Source organism: Zootoca vivipara, chromosome 4 (assembly GCF_963506605.1).
Source record: "Zootoca vivipara chromosome 4, rZooViv1.1, whole genome shotgun sequence".
In the NCBI taxonomy this organism is placed as follows: Eukaryota; Metazoa; Chordata; class Lepidosauria; order Squamata; family Lacertidae; genus Zootoca; species Zootoca vivipara.
The window spans coordinates 87,404,262-87,412,740 of NC_083279.1; the positions used below are offsets into that span (position 1 = coordinate 87,404,262).

Below are 8,479 nucleotides of genomic sequence, written 5' to 3' on the forward strand. Positions count from 1 at the left end.
CAGAGATGCATTTTAAATAAAAGGACACATTCTACTCATGTAAAAACATGCTGATTCCCGGACCGTCCGAGGGCCGGATTTATGAGGTGATTGGGCCGCATCCGGCCCCCGGGCCTTAGTTTGGGGGACCCCTGTTTAAGCCCCTGCCCTCCACACCTGCTCTGTTCCCATTTATTATCAGCATCCTTACATGCATTTATAAAAACTAAACAAAAAAACACATCCTGTGTATTTCCAGCCTTTAATGTTGCATTACTTTCCTGCTGATAAATTGGCTGCTTAATTTGCTTTAAAACCAAACAAACACTTTTATTAGGTCCTTTCCACACAGGCTCGGGTCAGGGGAGAAAGATGAGCTTCACCTCTTCCTCCTTAATAAAGCTAAACCACAACATCTCCCCTGCCAATCTTGACAAGCTGGAAGAGACTAATCAAACAAGGTTTCCTTCCAGGCGGGAAGCTCCCTGCGGGCAGCTGCCTAGGCAGCGCTTGGTAATTAGGTCTGAATTCCTCCGTCTGCTCTGAGAGGAGACTCCTATCCAGGTGAATCTAACCATTCTTCTTGTTCAGTTCTGCTCTCTGTTACGTGTGGAGCAGGAATCAGGTGGCCTGTGTTTCTACTCCAGTCTCCAAAGTCCTTCTCCATAGATGACGCTGAGGCACCTGGCGTGAGTGCATGGGAAATAAACATTGAATTAATAAGGATGAGATTCTCCTCCATATTAAAAAAAAAGGAGGGGGAAACCACCCAACTGCTGATGGAGAATTAAGTTTTCAGAGTAGTAATAATAATAATAATTTATTATTTATACCCCACCCATCTGCCTGGGTTTCCCCAGTCACTCTGGGCGGCTTCCAACAGAAATATTAGAATACACTAATTTCTTAAAGATTAAAAGCTCCCCTAAACAGGGCTGCCTTCAGATGTCCTCTAAAAGTCTGGTAGTTGTTTTTCTCTTTGACATCTGATGGGAGGGCGTTCCACAGGGCGGGCGCCACTCTGCCTGGTTCCCTGCAACTTGACTTCTCGCAATGTGGGAACCGCCAGAAGGCCCTCAGCACTGGACCTCAGTGTCTGGGCAGAGCGATGGAGGTGGAGACGCTCCTTCAGGTATACTGGACCGAGTATAGTTTAGCAACTTCTTTGAGCTTACCCTCCCTCCTTCTCTGGACGTTTCTCACCAGCCTGGCAACAACCCATGGATAAGTGCACAGAGATGCTTTTATAATAATAATATAATAATAATAATTTATTATTTATACCCCACCCATCTGGCTAGGTTTTCCCAGCCACTCTGGGCGGCTTCCAACCGAATATTAAAAACACAATACAATTAAAAACTTCCCTAAACAGGGCTGCCTTCAGATGTCTTTTAAAAGTCAGGTACCGGTAGTTGTTTATTTCCTTGACATCTGATGGGAGGGCATTCCACAGGGTGGGCACCACTACCCAAGAAGGCCCTCTGCCTGGTCCCCTGTAATCTCGCAGGGAGCGAACCGACAGAAGGCCCTCGGAGCTGGACCTCAGTGTCTAGGCTGAATGATGGGGGTGGAGATGCTCCTTCAGGTATACTGGGCCAAGGCCGTTTAGGGCTTTAAAGGTCAGCACCAACACTTTGAATTGTGCTCAGAAACGTACTGGGAGCCAATGCAGGTCTTTCAAGATATGTGGTCTCGGCGGCTACTCCCAGTCACCAGTCTAGCTGCCGCATTCTGGATTAATTGTAGTTTCCGGGTCACCTTCAAAGGTAGCCCCACATAGAGCGCATTGCAGTAGTCCAAGCGAGAGATAACTAGAGCATGCACCACTCTGGCAAGACAGTCTGTGGGCAGGTAAGGGTCTCAGCCTGCGTACCAGATGGAGCTGGTATACAGCTGCCCTGGACACAGAATTAACCTGCGCCTCCATGGACAGCTGTGAGTCCAAAATGACTCCCAGGCTGCACACCTGGTCTTTCAGGGGCACAGTTACCCCATTCAGGACCAGGGAGTCCCCCACACTTGCCCGCCTCCTGCCCCCCACAAACAGTACTTCTGTCTTGTCAGGATTCAACCTCAATCTGTTCTCGTGTACAGTGTCCAATTGTGACCATGTAGAGATCTCTGGATGTTATGTATCTCCACCTGGCTGACCCCTCCATCTTTCTTAAGCAGGTAAGCAGAATAGCTTATTCACTGCTTTTATCTCCCACCTTTTTCTCCAAGGAGTCTATGGTTCACCTCCCTTCCTCAGTTAATCCCTACAATGGCCCTGTGAGGTAGGTTAAGAGATTGCGACTGATTCAAAGTTCACCCAGTGAGCTTCCTGACTCAGTGGGGACTCGAACCCTGATCTCCCAGGTCTATACTTTAAATTAAGTAGGAAAATAAATATGGGGAAAGCAAGATGTCACAAAGGGAAGGAGCTGAAATTTTTTCCTTGAAGCTTGGAATTTGTTTTATTCTGGATCGTTTTATTTGATGTTTTAATGTGCTGTAGACCACTTTGGGTTTACAAAAGGGATGCGGGTGGCTCTGTGGGTTAAACCACAGAGCCTAGGGCTTGCCGATCAGAAGGTCGGTGGTTCAAATCCCTGCGACAGGGTGAGCTCCCATTGCTCGGTCCCAGCTCCTGCCAACCTAGCAGTTCGAAAGCACGTCATAGTGCAAGTAGATAAATAGGTACCGCTCCGGCGGGAAAGTAAACGGCGTTTCCGTGCGCTGTTCTGGTTCGCCAGAAGCGGCTTAGTCATGCTGGCCACATGACCCGGAAGCTGTATGCTGGCTCCCTCCGCCAGTAAAGTGAGATGAGCGCCACAACCCCAGAGTCGTCCGCGATTGGACCTAACGGTCAGGGGTCCCTTTACCCTTTACCTTTAAACCACTTTGAAACCTTTTCTTTAAAACATAAAGCGGTATAGAAGTGAAATGAATAATAAAAATAGAATTAATACACCTTACAGATTATTTAATTTTTTTAAAAAGGCACGGAGGCATTCTGTTTTGGCGACCACAACCTAGGTTTAAGGTGTCATTTGGCAACTAGCTTACAGTATATATCTGAGTTTCTAACACTGATCAATGTACCCAATGTACCCAGAGAGAGTGATTTCAGAAACCAATATCATCAAGGAGGTTGGGAACATCTTCCCCATAAGGCAGGGATGGGGAGCCTGTGACCTTCCAGATGTTTTGGACTATTTGGGTTGCCAGTTAGGTACCGGGCTAAGTTCAAGGTACTGGTTTTGGTACACAATTTGGGACCACAATACCTGAAAGGTTGTCTCACCCCTTATATACCTAATCGATCATTGTGCTGTACTGTTGAAGGCTTCTTACAGGTGCCCTTGTACCTGGAATTGGGCCTCTAGAGTTGTGGTACCCTTTGCAATTCCCTCTCCTTGAAAATCAGACAGACACAGTCTTCGTTGTGTTTACACCGTCGGCTGCAGAGCTCTCTCTTCCAACCAGCTTTTATAAGTTGACCTCTTTGGAATTGCTTTAAAAAGGTTTTTGCAGTTGTTTTATCACTTGTTGCCTGCTACCCTGGGATCCTTTGGGAGGGAGGGCAGCACATAAATGCAATAAATACATGACTCGACTCCCCATCATTCATGACCTGGCTAGGGCTGGCAGGTGGTGGACTCAAACTTCATCCAGAGAGCAACAGGTTAGTTCCTTTTGGCTACAGTATAAGGAAAGGCTCTTCTAGTGCATTTTTCATGGGGAAGCCTTCAAGCATGCAAACTCTGTGCCTTGCAGTTTGCAGTGGTGCAATTCAGGAGCGGTTTCACCAACCTGTGCAATTGGTTTGGATAAAATAATTAGCTGGGGGAGGTTACAGGTAGGTAGCCATGTTAGTCTGCTGTAGTCGAAACAAAATAAAAAAGTTCCTTCCAGTAGCACCTTAGAGACCAACTAAGTTTGTCATTGGTATGAGCTTTCGTGTGCATGCACACTTCTTCAGATGAAGTGTGCATGCACACAAAAGCTCATACCAATGACAAACTTAGTTGGTCTCTAAGGTGCTACTGGAAGGATTTTTTTTTAGCTTGGGGCAGTCACGCAACCCACCCCACAAAAAATAAATGGTCATTTAAGTTGGCTCTCTTGAGTCCAACTCTTTTCATGCTACCTGGATTAAATCAGCAGTGGACAGTTTCCTAAAATGTGCATCTGTTGGCCGGAATTTATATAGAATGGGATATTGGGAGTTTGGGGTTGTATGCAGGAAGAGAAAGGCAGGGCAGGGAAGAATCTGGGCAGCCCAAGATGGGCCCAGAGCTCTTTTGTTGGCTCTCTTGGCCTAAAGTCCTGGGGGCTGTTTTCATACGGCTTTTCTTTCATTCCAGAATCCCCTTTGGTTTTGTGGTTTTAGAATTAACAGCCCGTTTCTGCTGTGGGCCTAGACCTGCCAACTCCAGAGCCTGAAAGGGAATATCTGTGCCAGGATTTTAATGACCAACCGAGATCAGAATCAAAAGTGCCAATGGTTCTTTATCTGTTCTTTTTCCTTTTTTTGCAAAACCATGAAGGCAAATGACGCCAACAATTCCTTGCACAGATGCTGCCTTGCATAGGATGAAAGAACTTGTATAGCTGTGAAAGAGAGAGAGAGAGAGAGAGCATTTTTGCAGATATGTGGAACCAGACGGGTGTTTTTGTCTAGGCTGTTTGTTCCCCTTATCTCCAATGCCCATTTCCATCAAGTGATCTCCAGCAATATGCTACAGTTTGCATGCATGCCTTGCCCGCTTCCATAAATGCTGTTGGGACAACAGTTGCCTTTGTTGGCGTGAGGAGGAAGCTGCTGGGCCAGCTGCTTGCTCATGAGTAGCCCAACCAATAATCAGCTCAGCCCATCTGGTCTGCAGGTGGACAAGGATGGAGTTGATGAGAGGCTGCAGGCTTCCAGATTCCTCTTAGTGGCTTATAAACCCTCAGAGGGAATCAGGAACATAGGGAGCTGCCCAATAGGAAGTCAGACCACTGGTATGTTGTGTAGTAGCTCAGTTGGTAGAGCATGGGACTCTTAATCTCGGGGTTGTGGGTTTGAGCCCCACGTTGGGCAAAAGATTCCTGAGCTCTGACCCCTGCCTAGCAGATATTGGTCAAGTACAGACTTTTAAATGATGGCATGTCTCTTCCACCCCCCCCACCCCCTTTTGTTGCTGTCAGTCATAAGTGGTTTAAGTGTATTTTATTAAATGCAGTGGTTTGGTGGTATTTTGGTGGTTGGTGCCTCCCCCCTTTCTTTTGAGATGCTGAGTGAATTTGAGCAAATAAACGCACCATCGAGACAAATTGCTCTGTTTTCAAAAGAACCCTTCACAGTTGTTGTAGATTTTAAAGTGGGAAGCACTGAACAAACACGCAATCCCGCGATTTAGACTTCATAATCACAGGTCCATAGCAAAGTGCAAATGGTTTTCCTTTCCTTTGCAGCCCCCCCCCTTTAAAGCGCACCTCCCCCCCCCTCTAAATGCATAGGGTTCTGTGGGGTACCGGTATATAAGAAAGGAAAATGTTTAAAAGCAAAGCTAAACCTGCCCTCAACTGTATCCCCCTGCCCTGTTGCCCACGAAGCCGCGTGGTTTTAATTTGGCACAAAATTGCACCGAAGCCTAAAGAAAGTATAGATTATCCGGCATCCACATTTTAACGACTTCCGAGCATCACATTTAGGAATTTCCAGTAGAAGTGGCTCAGTCTCCAAGGGAACAAACAATATCCATTCTCATTTAGACGTCCCTCGGGGCTGCTCTGCACCTGTTTTCCTACCTAGAAGTGGTATTTGTAGAGAAACTGTGCACATCATTAGCACGTGACTTACGCGTCATTCCCCTTTAGAAAAGCAGAGTGGCTTGTTGCAAAGTAACATGCTTTTAGGGTCGTTGCCCTGATTTTTGAGCAGGTGTCTTGCGTGTGAATGTGGGAGAATTGGGACGGGGAAAGATAGGCCAAAGAGGGTTTTTCAAACACATTGGGGGACGCTTTTTGAAAAATTGCTCACCCCCCCCCCATTTATTAAAGGGTCCTCCGAAACCCACAGGGGTCTAGGACTGTGCAGGTCGTGACTGTAGAGATCTATGCATGCTCAGCGCCTTATCACCAGGTGCACTGGGATTCAGGTGCAATGGTGAGCAATTGCTTGCATCCTAGCCTGTGTCCAGAACACAGGGAAGGGAGTGAAGACATGTTATTATTTTTCTGTATAGGCCCATCGGTCTGCTGGTTCCTGCCCCAAGGAGCTTACAATTTAAAAGTTGTCGTAGGGAAATGACAGTAGTGGTAGACTCCCCTCCCTTGCAGGATTTTAAGCAGAGGTGGGATGACGCACCTGTCCTGTATGATTCCTGCATTGCAGGGGGTTGGACTTGGGTAAAGATTTGATGGTGAATATGTTTCACACACTTATGCTTGAGCAAGGTTATTTCAGTGCGTTCATCAGAATGCATAGGAAGCTGCACTATATGGAGTCAGTCTAGCACAATGTTGTTTGCACTGACTGGCAGCAGCAGCTACCTGAGATTTCAGACAAGGAGTCTTTTCCAACCATACCTGGAGACACCAGGGATTGAAACCTGCATATTTTGTGGGTGAGGCGTGTCATAACCTTTCCCACAAGTGCTGTGTTACAGAGACCTTGTTGAGTTATACTCAGGCATCCCTAAGATTTGGGTGTTTTTTTAGTTAAAATAAGTCTGCAATCTGACAACAGTGATTTTGAACTGATGCACACACTATGCATTTCAAATAAAACATAGTTGCAGATTGCATTGCATTGCAGTGCAGAAAAGGAATGATGGTGAAAGAAAGCTTTGCAGAAGTAGCTAGATGCTCCACAAATAAATTCCCAGTTGGAACGCAGAGTTCCTTTTCTCTCTGAAAGGTATCACAGAGTGCTTCTCCTTGCTGCAAGCTCACAAGATAAATCTATTTCACAAATCTAACGGTGCAGCTCAATTTTTAGCCATCTTCTTAGATCTTTTAAGGAGTCTGAAAGGTCTTTTTATGTTCTACTTGCCAATTGTAGTCTGGCAGTATCCAAGCCCATGCCAGTGTCGTCTTTCCAGATCTCGTAACAGCATAACCACGGGATTCAGAATGAGCCACGAGGGCTGTGCTCCCCCTCCACTGTTGAAGTCAGTATGCATCTGAATGCCAGCGGCTTGGAACTGCAGGTTTTAGCTGAGATCCCTGCATTGCAGGGGGTTGGCCTAGATGACCCTCGGGGTCCCTTCTAACTCTACAATTCTATGATTTTATGAAAGTGCTCAGGTCCTGGTTTTGGCCTTCCCAGAGGCCACTGGGCTAATCCACCAGGCTCCTCTTGGTTCACAGCTTGGGCGAGGGGGCTCCTTGATCCATTTTGGTGGCTAGAGGCCCAAATGAGCTCTATGGCTAGGAGTGCCTTCTAACAACTTCAGCCGGCCTGCCAGCAACAACCATTCCTTGTACAGGATAGCCTGATCTTCGTGGTCCATGCATTGGTTACTTCAAGACTTGATTACTGTAAGACACACTGTGTAGGGCTGCCCTTGGAAGCTGTAACTGATGAACCTTGGAAGCTGTAACTGGCGACACATCACTCCTTTGCTGAGAGAGCTGTGCTTCTGGACCTGGTTCCGTTTCCTTGTGTATAATTCACAAAGCTTGATCTCAGGATCGTGCAAAAGGTTTCTGCATTGCAGGCGGTTGGACTAGGTGACCCTCGTGGTCCCTTCCAACCTTCCAATTCTATAATTAATTCTGCAACGTGGGCCCAAAGTATCTCAAAAGTAACCTGATTCTTTGGGGCTCCACCTCAGTTGCTGAGATCTCCTGATGGGGCACTTTTGGTAATCCTGCTTTTGTGGCAGGTGTGCCCTGTGGAACTCCTTGCCAGGGGAAGTATGGCCAGAGTTAATCCCTGCCTTCTTTTACATGTCTTTTGAAAACTGTATTATTTAGACAGGGCTTTGAAGCAGGAGTCCCCCCCCCCCACCTTTAAACCAACTAACCTTTATAGGTGTTTATATTTACCGGTATGTTACTGAAATGTTGTGTTTTATGTTACTGGCTGCCTTGTTATATTTTTTATGAAACTGCTGTATACATATTTGAATAGGTAGAAGGTGCACACGAAAGCTCATACCAAAATAAAAACTTAGTTGGTCTTTAAGGTGCTACTGAAGGAATTTTTTATTTTAGAAGGTTCCCTGTTTTTTCTGTAATATTTTTCTCCTCAACTCCCCAAATGTGGGATTTCTTTTTTTTTAATTGTGACCACAAGCAGTTACCGTATTCTGCATTCCTCAAGGCACACTTCCTACATTATTGATCTGCCCTGATTTTGCAGGCGTCAAATAACGTCTAACCCCAAATTTTATGGAAATTTCCTTTTTATAATTGTGGCAGTTGGGGATTGCAAATTCATCCCCTCTAAGTCCCTACTTGGAGGCTTATTTTGATGCCCTGCTTGTGAGCCCATAAATCTCTGTGTTTGATTACCGGATTA

General features: G+C 46.1%; 1 long non-coding RNA gene across 1 annotated transcript; it reads left to right on the plus strand.

Moving 5' to 3' along the window:
• The first annotated feature begins 3,923 nt into the window (after window positions 1–3,923).
• Window positions 3,924–8,237, plus strand: LOC132592017 (uncharacterized). The gene is made up of 2 exons (XR_009557516.1): window positions 3,924–8,096; window positions 8,176–8,237. It is a non-coding gene; the product is annotated as an uncharacterized LOC132592017 (long non-coding RNA).
• Window positions 8,238–8,479: the final 242 nt, after the last annotated feature.